Genomic DNA, 14,447 nt, shown 5'->3' with positions numbered 1-14,447 from the left:
GCCCCCTTGTGTGCATGTGCGACATTGCATGCTTGGGTCAGCTTTCTGCATCTAGCTATACATGGGACCTGAAGATTCGAACAAGCGCCCTTAGGCTTCGCAGGCAAGCGCCTTAACTGCTAAGCCATCTTTCCAGCCCTAATCCATTACTTGAACATTCAACTCGAGTTTATGCGACAGGGGAAATGCAGCTAGCCTCTCACACAAAATGTCTCTACTCTAGCCCAGTCTGGACAAAGTTCATTTCCCCTCATAAACCAAACGACGCAGTGTACAGTTCTGTCTGCATTTGGGTCTTTCAACCATCACCAGAATGTCCCGTCAAGTTCTTTTGGGGTTTTTCAGATAGGCTCTCGCTCTAGCCCAGGCTGACCTGGAATCCACTGTGTAGTCTCAGGGTGGCCTCGAACTCATGGCGACCCTCCTACCTCTGCCTCCAGAGTTCAGGGATTCAAGGCGTGCGCCACCACGCCTGGCTGCATCAGGCTCTCTTTTAAAGCACTGCATGGCATCTCTTGCTCCAAAGTTTCAAATCCTTCCATTGATCAGTTCCAAAAGACGAACCCACATGGCCAGGTTTCTAGCAGCAAAAACTCCACCCCCTCTGGTACCAATTTTGTGTTGGAGTTACCTTCAGGTTGCTGTGAAAAAACATCTGACCACAAGCAGCTTGTGTGTGGGGGGAAGGGGTGGGAGGGAGGTGCGGAAAGAGTTTATTTTGGCTTAGTCCCGAGGGAAAGCTTCATAATGGCAGGAAAGGATGGTTAGAGCAGAGGCTGAACGTCATTGCTTGCTACAGCCAGTGGCAGAGGTCAGCAAGGCCGTGAGTTTCAGTCTGGAAAGTGGGGAGCTGAGCTATAACACCCTAAAACTTACTTTCAGAAGCATACCTACTCCAGCAAGGTCCTTCACCCACCAGCTGGGGACCAAGCATTCAAAACACATGCAGTGGTGTGTGTGTGGGGGGGGGCATCTGATTCAAACCACCACCTCAGGGGCTTGATTTATAGCTCAGTGGTAGGGGTCCTTGGTTTCCATAGCCAGTGTCTCAGAACAAAGCAAGGCAAGACAAAACAGAAACCCAGTTAATAAAATAGGTGTGGTGTATTCCTAGCTCCCCGGAGGTGGAAGGCAGGAGGGTTAGGTAGTTCAAGGCCAGGACTACATGGGCCTGTCTTAGATAGATAGATAGATAGATAGATAGATAGATAGATAGATAGATAGATAGATAGATAGATAGATAGATGATAGATAGGGCCTGGAGAGATGGCTTAGCGGTTAAGGCACTTGCCCGCAAAGCCTAAGGACCCATGTTCGACTCTCCAGACCCCACGTAATCCAGACGCACAAGGGTGAGGCAAGCGCAAGGTCGCACATGCCCACTAGGTGGCGCACGCGTCTGGAGTTCGATTGCAATGGCTGAGGGCCTGGTGCACCAATTCTCTCTCCCTGTTTCTGTCTCTCTCTGTGTAAAATAATAAGGGCTGGAGAGATGGCTTAGTGATTAACGCGTTTGCCTGCAAAGCCAAAGGACCCAGGTTTGACACCCCAGGACCTACATTAGCCTAATGCACAAGGGGATGCATGTGTCTGGAGTGCATTTGTGCGTCTGTTCTCTCTCTCTCTCTCTCTCTCCCTCCCTGCCCATTACTGTATCTCTCCCTCTCAAATAAATAAATTAAAAAGCTGGGCGTGGTAGCTCACGCCTTTAATCCCAGCACTCGGGAGGCAGAGGTAGGAGGATCACGATGAGTTCGAGGCCACCCTGAGACTCCATAGTGAATTCCAGGTCAGCCTGGGCCAGAGTGAAATGCTACCTCAAAAAACAAAATAAATAAGTAAATAAATAGAAATCAATAAATAAAGGCATGTGCCGCCACATGCCTTGCTTAGAAAACAAACAAAAATAAATAAGTAAATAAATAAATTTAGATGACAGATAGATAGATGATAGGTAGATGGATGGATGGATAGATAGATAGATAGATAGATAGATAGATAGATAGATAGATAGATAGACAGACAGATAGATAATCGACCGGGAGAGAGGGGTTCTGATGCCTGTAACCAAACTCCATGTGACTGTAACAGATCACGTGTGTTTGGGCAGCGGTGGTGGCCGCAAAGGAGCAATGGGGAATCCTCTCAGATTGTCCACTGTCTTTGTCCTGCTCAGGAGCCAGAGCGGCCTCCATTTCTGCAGGCAGGTAAAGGCCTCCTTCATTATCGACGCCCCCAGACCTCAGCGTGGCTGCAGCCAGAGCCTTTGGCCCGCGGCATTAATATTGCAGGCAGGCTCTGAGAGCCTAAATATTTGATCAGAGCGCGTGCGAGCCGTCAGCCAGCAGCATTCAGGGCAGATCAGACCCTCCTCTTTCCCTTCCTCTCCTTTTTCTCTTCTTCGCATCCTTTCTTCTACACCCAGGCAAGCACGCTCCAGGCCTGACCGCCCTCAGATGGGGTTGGAAAAGCTCACGGTCGTAGGGAACGAGTTGAAACAATAACGAGCCGGGCATGGGGAGGGGACGCACGCCTTTCATCCCCAGCGCTCGGGAGGATGGCCGTGAGTTCGAGGCCACCCTGAGACTACAGAGTGAATTCCAGGTCAGCGTGGGCTAGAGCGAGACCCTACCTCGAAAACCCAAACCAAAACAAACAAACAAACAAACAAAAGAGCATCAAGACAGGTTTTATGGATAAGTCTGAGCAGAAAGAGACAGACAGGCTGGGAAGCCCAAGTCCACCTCCTCCCCCTCAGGTGAGCCTGCTCACCTGCTTGTCATTCCAGCTGTGGTTGTTCCCCGCCACCCCCCCGCCCAGCACTTCCCGCCATGCCTGGAGTGGGTGTTGTGATAACGTCTATATAAATTATTGAAGCGACTTTCTGCCAGGCTGGGATGAAACTCCAGGCTAATAGCCACGGGGGAGGGGAGGCTGGAGCTCGGGTACTTGCTGCCAAATGCCCAGCCCACCATGGCACGGCTCCCTCCGGCAGGTTTGACCTCTGCAGAGGCTGGGAGCGACCCAGCATCAACTGGGTGATCGGAGGCCCATGTGAGTGGCTCCCGATCCTGGCTGGCTTAAAGAACCCTCAAGGAGGGCTGGAGAGATGTCTTAGCGGTTAAGGCGCTTGCCTGCAAAGCCTAAGGACCCAGGTTCGAGTTCCCAGAAACTCCAGTAAGTCGGATGGACATGGTGGCACATGCGTCTGGAGTTGGCCTTTTGCAGTGGCTAGAGGCCCTGGTGCACCCAATCTCTCCTCTGTCTCTTTTTTCTCTCTGTCTCTTTCCCTCTCTCTCAAATAGATAGATAAAATATATTTTAATATTTTATTTTTTACTGTTTACTTGACAGAGAAAGAAGGAGAGAGAGAGAGAGAGAGAGAGAGAGAGAGAGAGAGAGAGAGAAAGGAGAGAGCATGGGCGGGCCAGAGCCTCCAGCCACTGCAAACAAACTTCAGACGTGTGTGTGCCCTTGTGCATCTGGCTAATGTGGGTCCTGGGGAATCGAGCCTGGGTCCTTTGGCTTTGCAGGCAAATGCCTTAACCACTAAGCCATCTCTCCATCCCTACAGTGTTTTTTTTTTTTGTTTGTTTGTTTGTTTTTTAATATTTTGAGTCAGGGCCTCTCACTGAACCTGGAGTCCACCAATTAGGCTAGACTGATTGGCTGGCCAGCAGCTCCCCAGGGAAACTTCTGTCTCCACCTCCCCAGGGCTGGGCTTTTATGTGGCTGCTGGGTATCTGAACTCAGGTCCTCACGCGAGGCAAACGTTTCACTGAGCCTCTTTCCAAACTTCAACAATGGGTTTCATTGTGACTTTCCATACCTGTATGTAATATACTTCAATCATCATCACTGCCCTGTGCGCCCCCCCCCCACGTTTGCTCCTCTCCCATTGATCCCCTCAAAGTAATTAGCCTTCTACATTCAGGCCTTTAAAAATAAAACCTTGTGGACTGGAGAGATGGCACTTGCCTGAGAAGCCTAAGGACTCACGTTCCACTCTCCAGATCCCATGTAAGCCAGACACACGAAGGTGAGGCAAGCTCGAGCATGCCCACTAGGTGGCGCAAGCATGCCTTTAATCCCAGCACTGGGGATGCAGAGGTAGGAGGATCGCCATGAGTTCAAGGCCACCCTGAGACTACAGAGTGATTTCCAGGTCAGCCTGAGCCAGTGTGAGACCCTACCTCAAAAAACAAAAAAAAAGAGAGAGAGAGAATGGGTGCACCAGGGCCTCTAGCCACTGCAGACGAACTCCAAATGCGTGCGCCCCCTTATGCATCTGGCTTACGTGGGTCCCGGAGAGTCGAACCGGGGTCCTTTGGCTTTGCAGGCAAACGCCTTAACCGCTAAGCCATCTCTGGAGATTTAAATTTCAGCCATTCTCAGGTCACTTCAAGCCCTAATGCTTGCAAAGGAAGTATCTCTAACTGCTGAGCCATCTCTCAGCCCTATATGAAGAAATATTAGGAAATATTACATTTAGCTCTTCTCTCACTCCACACACAAGTGTTTATAAAAAGTTTTTGTTGTTACTGTTTTTGGTTTTTCGAGGTAAGGTTTTACTCTGTAGCCCAGGCTGACCTGGAATTCACTATGCAGTCTCAGGGTGGCCTTGAACTCACGACGATCCTCCTACCTCTGTCTCCTGAGTGCTGGGATGAAAGGTGTGCCCTACCATGCCTGGCTTAAAAAATGTATTTATTTTATTTGAGACAGGGAAAGATGCTGATAGAGAAAAAGTGTGTGGGGGGGAGGGTAACAGAGAGGGAGAGAGAATGGACACACCAGAGTCTTTCAGCCACTGTAAACTAACTCCAGAATCATGCGCCACTGTGTGCATCTGGTTTCTGTGGGTTCTGGGGAATCAAACGTGGGTCCTTTGGCTTCTCCGGCAAACACCTTAACCGCTAAGCCATCTCTCCAACCCCACATCCAAATCTTAAATCGTAGGCCTAAATGAAAAACACATCGTCACGAAATTTCCAGAAAGGGCTTTTTTAGGACTTCGGATTAAGCAAAAATTTCTTGGATGGCAAGACATAAAAAAAAAATAAAAATCAAAGACAAAGTGTAATAAATTCGAATTTGAAGTTAAAAGCTAACAAAAGGCATGACTGAGGGAAGGGGGTGCCTGAGACCCTTGGGCAATTGCCCCTCTCCCCAGAGAAGCACGAATTTGAAGCTATTTACACACTAAACCACCTTCTCCGAGCCGGACATGAGATGTGATCTGCGAAATTGAAGGCACTTGAGAGTTGATTGAGTTCAGCCTCCTGCTCATAGCAGGAAATGGCCAGGGTAATAGCTCTGACAGCATCCTCTGCCTTCGCTTCAGCCCTTACAATCTTCCAAGCATCTCGTGAATTCCTCACCCCTAAACGTATAGGAAGCCTTGCGATGAAGCCTCTATTGCTAATCAGGTAGAAAAGGTGGGGCATTCGTTTCTTTCTTTCTTTTTTTTCTCTTTTTTCTTCTTTTCGTTATATTTTTCTGATTTACTTATATTTATTTATTTATCTGAGACAGAGAGGGAGAGAAAGAGAGAATGGGCACGCCAGGGTCTCCAGCCACTGCAAATGAACTACAGATGCATGTGCCAACATGTGCATCTGGCTTACATGGGTCTTGGGGAATAGAATCTGGGTCCTTAGGTTGCTCAAGCAAGTGCCTTAACTGCTAAGCCATCTCTCCAGCCCTTTCTTTTTCTTTCCTCTCCTTCCTTCCTTCCTTCCTTCCTTCCTTTCTTTCTTCCTTTCAAGGCACGTCCAACAGACTGGCTTTTTTTTTTTATGAGAGAGAGAATTGGCATGCCAGGGCCTCCAGCCACTGAAATCAAACTCCAGCTCGCGCGTGTGTGACTTTGTGCCCTAGCGTCACCCTGTGCTTCCGGCTTACTTACACGGGACCTGGAGAGTCGAACCTGGGTCCTCAGGCTTCCCAGGCAAGCGCTTTAACCGCTAAGCCATCTCCCCAGCCCGCATTCTCTTCTGATTTCACCTTCAGGCCTTGCAAACAAGCCCAAGACAGCTGAGGTTTCTCTCCAGCCCCGACAAGCTAATTTTTAAATTAGGCAATAGGCTTGAAGCGGCACTTCACTAAGAAGCGTGCAAATGACCAAAAGGCAACTGAGTAATTTATTCTGTACCCATTAGTCATAGAAATGAAACCACACCCACCAGAAGAGTTAGACCTGAAAAGATCGGTAGTACCAAATGTCATAGATTTATGCTGCTGGGGTGAACCTCCAAATCCAGACACAGTTTATGGGATTTATTTCAGGCTTAGAGATTGAGGGGAAGTTCCATAATGGTAAGAGAGGTTGGCCCCCTTTCACAGATTCAAGCAGAGAGAAAGGAAAAACAAAAACAAAACTCTACCAGCACCAAATCAACAGCTGGGAACCCCAGGCATAGGTCAAGCACTTTGCACACCTTCAGGCTGAAATTCAGATCTGTCCTGGTTATATCTGGACCCCAGGATCTTCCCCCCAATGACACCCCGCCCAGCCAGGGCTGAAGATCTAAGTTACAAGCTTTAATAAACTCCTCAATCTATTGGGGCACATTATCCATTCAAACTACCACACCAGGGCTGGAGAGATGGCTTAGCGGTTAAGGCACTTGCCTGCAAAGCCAAAGGACCCAGATTCAACTCCCCAGGACCCATGTAAGCTGGCTTCATAAGGGGGCACACACATCTGGAGTTCGTTTGCAGTGGCTGGAGGCCCTGGCACGCCCATTCTCTCTCTCTCCCCCCCCCCCCTGCCTATTTCTGTATCTCTCTCTCTCAAATAAATAAAAATAAAATATTTTTAAAAACTACCACACTAAATATTAGCAAGGAGTTCCTTTCCTAGAAGAGATAACATGTCATATACTTTTAGTGGGAATATAACATTATACAATCATTTTCGAAAAAAAATATAATAGCTTCTTGGTTTGTTTGTTTGTTTTGTGAAGTGTCTAAGACCCCAGGGCCTTAGTGCATGCTAAGTACCCTGCCACCAAGCTATATTCCCAGATCTGATAGCCTTTTTAACTTTATTTTTAAGGCTGAAGAGATGGCTCAGCGGTTAAGGTGCTTGCCTGGAAAGCCAAAGGACCTGGGTTTGATTCTCCAGGACGCACGTAAGCCACATGCACAAGGTGCCGCATATATCTGGAATGTGTTTGTAGTGGCTAGAGTCCTGGCCTGCCCATTATTTTCCTCTCTCTATTTGTCTTTTTCTCTGTCTCACTGTTTCTTTAAAAATAATTTTATTTATTTATTTATTTGCTTACAAGAAGAGGGAGAGAGAGAGAGAAGAGAGACAGACAGAAAGAGAATGGGCACGCCAGGGCCTTCAGCCACTGCAAACAAACTCCAAATGCATGTGCCCCCTTGTGCATCTGGCTTACATGCGTCCTGGGGACTCGAACCAAAGTCCTTTGGCTTTGTAGGCAAGTGCCTTAACAACTAAGCAATCTCTCCAGCCCTCTCTCTCTTTTAAATAAATAAATAAAATTTTAAAAATGTAATTTCTTTGTTGTAAAGCATAGAGATACAGAAAGATGCGGAGACAGACACACAGAGTGAGTATGGACATGCCAGGGCCTCCAGCCACTGCAAAGGAACTCCAGATGCACGCACTACCTTGTGCATCTGGTTTCCATGGGAACTGGGGATTTGAACCTTGGTCGTTAGGCTTTGCAGGCAAGGGCCTTAACTGCTGAGCCATCTCTCCAGCCCCTCAATAGTCTTATAAAACAAACATACATTTATTCTTGGACATAGCAATTTCACCCAAAAGAAATGAATATGTATATCACAGAAAAAGATTTATATGAAAATTTTGATAACTCTTTTTTAGTGACAACTTCCATAATTGTAAACAATATCCCCTGGTAATTCCCTCCCTGCCCCCACTTTCCCCTTTGAAACTCCACTCTCCATCATATCCCCTCCCCCTCTCCATCAGTCTCTCTTTTATTTTGATGTCATCATCTTTTCCTCCTATTATGAGGGTCTTGTGTAGGTAGTGTCAGGCACTGTGAGGTCATGGATATCCAGACCATTTTGTGTCTGAAGAAGCACATTGCAAGGAGTCCTGCCCTTCCTTTGGCTCTTACGTTCTTTCCGCCACCTCTTCCGCAATGGACCCTCAGCCTTGGAAGGTGTGATGGAGATATTTCAGTGCTGAGCACTCCTGTCACTTCTTTCCAGCACTGTGATGCCTTCTGAGTCATCCCAAGGTCACTGCCATCTGAAAAGAAAAAGCTTCTCTAACCAAAAGTGAGAGTAGCATTCATATATGCATATGAACAATAAGAGAAGTGCTTACTGGGCAGTTTAGTGAGCATAGAATATACTGCAAATGTCGGTAACTTTTATCCATAGTTGCCTTGCACTGAAAGCAAGTCCAAGTAACTGTAGCCAGGAGATGGGCTGGACACATGGCTAATGCAGCTCCGCAACAGTAGAAAGCAATGAATGGTAGATACACATAACGGCCAGGAGAAAATTCTAGAATGAGTAAAACAAATGCGTATTGAAGTCCCCTCCCAGCTGCTGCCCTTGAGATGGGAAGGGGCAGGAGGGAACCTTCCGAGATGATGGGAATGTTCTGTGTGCCGTGTTGAGAATCACATGTGCATACAATTGCCAAAACTTATCAAACTGCACCCTTGAAAAATCGATGCCTTTTGGTATATGCAAATTATTCTATGATTAAAACAAAGAGAATAGCTGGAAAGAGGGTAAATGAAATAATGAATTCAAACACAGATGTCAATTTAGTTTTAAAGGAACAGATGAGTGGATTATTTTTGCTTTGCTTGTTTTTTTTTTTTTTTTTTTTTTTTTGAGGTACCATCTCACTGTAGTTTAGACTTACCTGGAACTCACTCTATAGTCCCAGGATGGCCTCAAACCCACAGCGACCCTCCTACCTCTGCCTCCCAAGTGCTGGGATGAAAGGCATGCGCCACCACGCACAGCTCTGAGTGAATTATTTATGTATACACAGAGACACAGAGAGAGGAGAGAGACAGACAGAGAGAATACGCGTGCCAGGGCCTCTAGCTACTGCAAATGAACTCCAGATACCTGTGCCACCTTGCGCATCTGGTTTACGTGGGTACTTGGGAATCGAACCTGGGTCATTAGGCTTTGCAGGCAAGCACCTTAGCTGCTGAGCCATCTTTCCAGGCCCGGAGTGCATTATTTGATAGTTCTATTGAGGCAACCAAAACAAAGATAAATCAGAGCCACATAGCACTTCTCATGCCGACGTTAATTTCTGGTGGAAATCGAAGATTTAACAGCAATAAATAAAGCCCTTTAGGTGCTGACGCAAACATGAGGAATTTGTTGGTTGCTCTCACTTTGGGATGGGAAAACTTTTCTCAAATGATTCCAGCCCAGAATTCCTAAGAGTATGTCCATGCATGCAAAACTCAATCATATCTGATGTAGCATAAATAAAATTGAAAGGAAATGAATAAAAGTAATAGGTGAAGGAAAATATTATTTATTTATTTGAGAGGGAACCGAGCCTCGAACCGGGGTCCTTAGGCTTCAAAGGCAAGCGCTTAGCCGCTAAGCCATCTCTCCAGCCCAGCCATAGGGTCTTGATAACCAAGTGCTTCGGCAATGGCCTGAATTGTGTTGGGGACTTCATAGGCCTCTCTGCCCAATAGCTCACTGTGGTGCAGTGGGTTGGGGGCTGGGTTAGGGTGGGTTACCTAGTTCTGAAACTGGGATTTATCAGCTAGCGCCCATAGTAAGCTTGCTCCAACCTATGCAGGGCACTTCTTGGTTTTTCAAGGTAGGGTCTCACTCTAGCCCAAGCTGACTTGGAATTCACTGTGTAGTCTCAGGGTGGCCTCGAACTCACGGCCGTCCTGTTACCTCTCCCTCCTAGGTGCTGGGATTAAAGGCGTGAGCCACCAAGCCTGGCTAGTATTTTATTTTTATTTATTTACTTGAGAAAGAGGCAGAGAGAGAGAGAGAGAACAGGCGTGTCAGGGCCTCCAGCCGCTGCAAAAAAATTCCAGAGGCATGCACCACCTTGCGCATCTGGCTTACGTGGGTCCTGGGGAGTTGAACCTGGGTCCTTTGGCTTTGCAGGCAAGCACCTTAACCGCTAAGCCATCCCTCCAGCCCAAGGGTTATTATCTTTTAGCTCATTATATCCAGGAGGAAGGTTTCTATGGTACTTCTTTATGCTATCATTAGTTTTGTGTGTCCCCTCCTTCCTTCCCTCCTTTTCTCTCCAAGACACTATATTCTGTCCTTCATCTATCCCCTCCTCTCCTCCCTATTTATTTTTATTTGTTTTTATGAGAGAGAGAGAGAGTGAATTTGCACGCCAAAGCCTCTAGCCACTGCAATCGAACTCATGACATGACCTTGTGTGTCTGGCTTTTGTGGGTTCTAGGGAGTTGAACCTGGGTCCCTGGGCTTTGTAGACGAGCATCTTAACCACTAACCCATCTGTCCAGCCCCTCTCCTCCCTCTCTATTTTCATCAAGACTATTGACATGGAACTGGAATGAAGCTAGGAAAAAAGTGCCACTTACATCTCAAGCTGTTCCATGTTAGGAACTGCAAATGAGAGAGAGAGAGAGAGAGAGAGAGAGGGAGAGGGAGAGAGAGAGAGAGAGCGAGCACGCGGCATTTGTCTTTCTGAGTCTGTGTGACCTCACTTGGTATGATTTTTTTCCCAGCTCCACCCATTTTCCCGTCAGTTTTGTTATTTTATTTTTCCTTACCACTGAGAAGAATTTCCCTGTGCATATAGGCTCCCATTTTCATTATCCATTCATCCGTTGATGGGCTGGTTCCACTTCCTAGCCACTGTGAATGAAGCAATGACAAACATGACTGAGTAAGCAGTACTTATTTTGTTGTTTTAAAGAATGGGGTGAGGGGCTGGAGGGATGGCTTAGTGGTTAAGACGTTTGCCTGCAAAGCCAAAGGACCCAAGTCAGTTCCCCAGGACCCACGTAAGCCAGATGCACAAGGGGGGGCAAATGCATCTAGAGTTCGTTTGCAGTGGCTGGAAGCCCTGGTGCACCCATTCTCTCTGTGTCTGCCTCTCTTCTCTTTCTCTCTCTCTCTTTCTCTCTCTCTCTTTCTCCCTCTCTCTGCTTGCAAAATAAATAAATTAAATTTTCAAAAAGGAATGGGGTGGGGGCTGGGGAGATGGCTTAGCAGTTAAGGTGCTTGCCTGCTGTAGCAGACAGCTTCAGGTTCACTGAGATGAACTTCCAGACCAGGCACAGTGATAGAAGAAGGGATATTTATTGAAGCTTACAGATCCAGGGGAAGTTCCAAACAGAGAGAGAGAAGGCACAAGCCAAAAGCCACACAGCACAGCACACTTCAGGAACTCCAGCTAGGCACACTTTGCATATCTTTGGATTGAAATCCCAAATCCATCACCACACCGTAAGATCAGGCCCAGAGACAACACTTCTGGCCAGATGGCTGCAGTTGCAAACTACAAACTAACAAAACACTTTAATATATTGGGGGCCATCTATTCAAACTAACACACCTGCAAAGCCAAAGGCCCCAGGTTCAGTTTCCCAGGACCCACATAAGCCAGATGCACAAGGTGGTGCATGCGTCTGGAGTTCATCTGCAGTGGCTGAAAGCTCTGGAGCACTTCTCTCTCTCTCTCTCTCTCTCCCTCAAATATATATGGGTTGAGATAGAAGTGGATGGGGAACTAAGTATGGTGGCGCACGCCTTTAATCCCAGCACTTGGTAAGCTGAGGCAGGAGGATCACTGTGAGTTCAAGGCCACCCTGAGAATACATAGTAAATTCCAGTCAGCCTGGGCTAGAGTGAAACCCTACCTCGAGAAACAAATAATAATAATAATAATAATAATAATAATAATAATAATAATAATAAAGTGTTGGGCTGGAAAGATGGCTTAGTGGTTAAGCGCTTGCCTGTGAAGCCTAAGGACCCTGGTTCGAGGCTCGGTTCCCCAGGTCCCACGTTAGCCAGATGCACAAGGGGCGCACGCGTCTGGAGTTCGTTTGCAGTGGCTGGAGGCCCTGGTGCGCCCATTCTTTTTATCTGCCTCTCTCTCTCTCTCTCTCTCTGTCTGTCACTCTCAAATAAATAAGTAAAAATTAAAGATTAAAAAAATTTTTTTAAGTGACTCGAAATGATAACAACCTTTCCCCACACTACTACAAGGTTGGATTTATTTATTCCCTGAATTTGAATTATTTTTTTTTTTCTCTTCTGTATGGTTAGGTAGCAAACAGTCTTGTGGGTGTTTAATTACCAAAGAATTACTGACAAGGCAAAGCATTGATTAGGATTCTCTCTTTTCCCCAGGAGGTCCCTTAGGCCAGAAGAGGAAACTAGTTCCCAGAAGGGTGCTTAGTGTTTGACTTGAGAGCCACTGTGTGTCCAGGACCCATATGCTGGCCTCTCTGCGCCATGGGGAAGCAGGGGACAGGTGAGGTGACTAAAGCGTGCTGGAGGACGGTCGCATCCTGTGCCGTGGGCATTGTGGGGGAGGAAGGAGACGTGGGTGATGTGAGGTTCGGGAGTGACCAAGACCATGCAGACCACTCTGAGGCAAAGATGGAAGCTTTTTGTTTGGGAAAAACACAAGCTGCCAGGACTGACTCCCAAGAGCGGAGCACAGCCAACCTGAGATTCCAGATAGCGGGCTTTACAGGGCTTTTCATTTGGGGGAAGGTGAGGAAGGGAAAAGAACTCCTTTGTTCTTTTTGTTTGTTTTTGTTTTATTTTTTAAGGTAGGGTCTCATTCTAGCCCAGGCTGACCTGGAATTCACTATGTAGTCTCAGGGTGGCCTCGAACTCATGGCGATCCTCCTACCTCTGCCTCTGAGAGCTGGGATTAAAGGCATGCGCCACCACGCCCGGCTCTCCTTTGTTCTTTACATTAACCATTTCACATAGCTAGGGGTTGAGACCAGAACAGTGAGCAGGTGACCGGGCAGATAAAGAGACAGGAAACCTAGACCTGGGGCATTGTTAGGCAAGGAAGGGATCATGGCTCAGTGGTTCCTTGAGGAATGTGGATGACCCACTTCCTTATGTCTCTGTTGCCCTCCGGCTGTCCTCGGTGACTCCATTTTTGGGGGGCAGCCTGTCTTGACCTAACAGGTGAGCGTTCTAGGCACTTCTGTGAAGCTTCTGCAAACACACAACTCCAACCGCTGGAACTAGGCGCCCTCCGATTGCCCCCAGAAACACATCGTTAGGATGCAGGGAGCAGAGGCAGGCTGGAGTGGGTGGGGGGAAGCTTGGGGAGGGGCTGCAGGGAGGCTGGGTGTGTGGGGGAGAGGGCTGGGGTTACCTCTCTGGGTGCTTTCCTGCTCAGCCAGATCTCCCTCTTCCAGGCTCCAGGGAGAACGCACGGCTTGCTCACGGGCCTGGTAGAATTGCTCCCTCTTTTGCTGGTCTTGGGGTTCACCTGCCCTTCAACTGGCCTCTGAGAGGCAGACCCACAGACACTCGATGCATACCCCCCCCACCCACAAGAGCTGTGGACTTGTCACCCACAATTCCAGCTTCATTCCTGTCTGCCAAGGTGTCCTGTGAACCCCTGATTCACGCCGGGGAGGAAGCTAATCCAGCAAAGTGGGGTTCCCTGCTAAGCTCCTTAGAGACGGTGTTGATTAATACTTTCATCAACTGTTACTCTACAAAAATAAATAAATAAATAAAATAAATACCTCATTTAAAAAACTTGAGCTTGCATTAAAAAAGAAAAATTAAACTCACAGCCAGGCGTGGTGGCGCACACCTTTAATCCCAGCACTCAGGAGGCAGAGGTAGGAGGATTGCTGAGGGTTCGAGGTCACCCTGAGACTACATGGTTAATTCCAGGTCAGCCTGGACCAGAGTGAGACCCTACCTCAAAACAACAAATAATAATAAACAAACAAATAAATAAATAAATAAATAAGCTCTCTGTTTTAGAGCAATTTAGATTCACAGAAATGCAGTGCAGATAGCTAAGAGAGTGACTCGCTTCTTAAAGTTTTATTTTAAAAGAAAGCACTACATTATATTTCTGTAAATAGAAAAAAAAAATACAGCAAGACTTGCCTCAAATAGACTTTAACATTTTTTTAAAAAAATATTATTTTTATTTATTTACTTGAAAGCAGCAGATTGATGGAGAGAGAATGGGCCCACCAGGAAACGATCTCCAGACGCATGCGCCACCTTGTGCGTCTGGCTTACGTGGGTCGCGGGACATCAAACCTGGGTCCTTTGGCTTTGCAGGCAAGCGCCGAATTTGGTCCAGTGCACACCTTATGTAGCCTTCTGCAATTGCTAACATTCTTTCTCGGCATGTGCACGTTCTCGCTTGAATTGAAACAAACAAAGCCTCTTCCCACCCAAGTGTACTTGGCAATAATTCTAGGTTTGGTGACGCTTGTTGGTTTTAGTGA

This window comes from Jaculus jaculus, chromosome 21, assembly GCF_020740685.1.
Source record: "Jaculus jaculus isolate mJacJac1 chromosome 21, mJacJac1.mat.Y.cur, whole genome shotgun sequence".
NCBI classification, from domain to species: Eukaryota; Metazoa; Chordata; class Mammalia; order Rodentia; family Dipodidae; genus Jaculus; species Jaculus jaculus.
Note: the sequence above shows the minus strand (reverse complement) of the source record.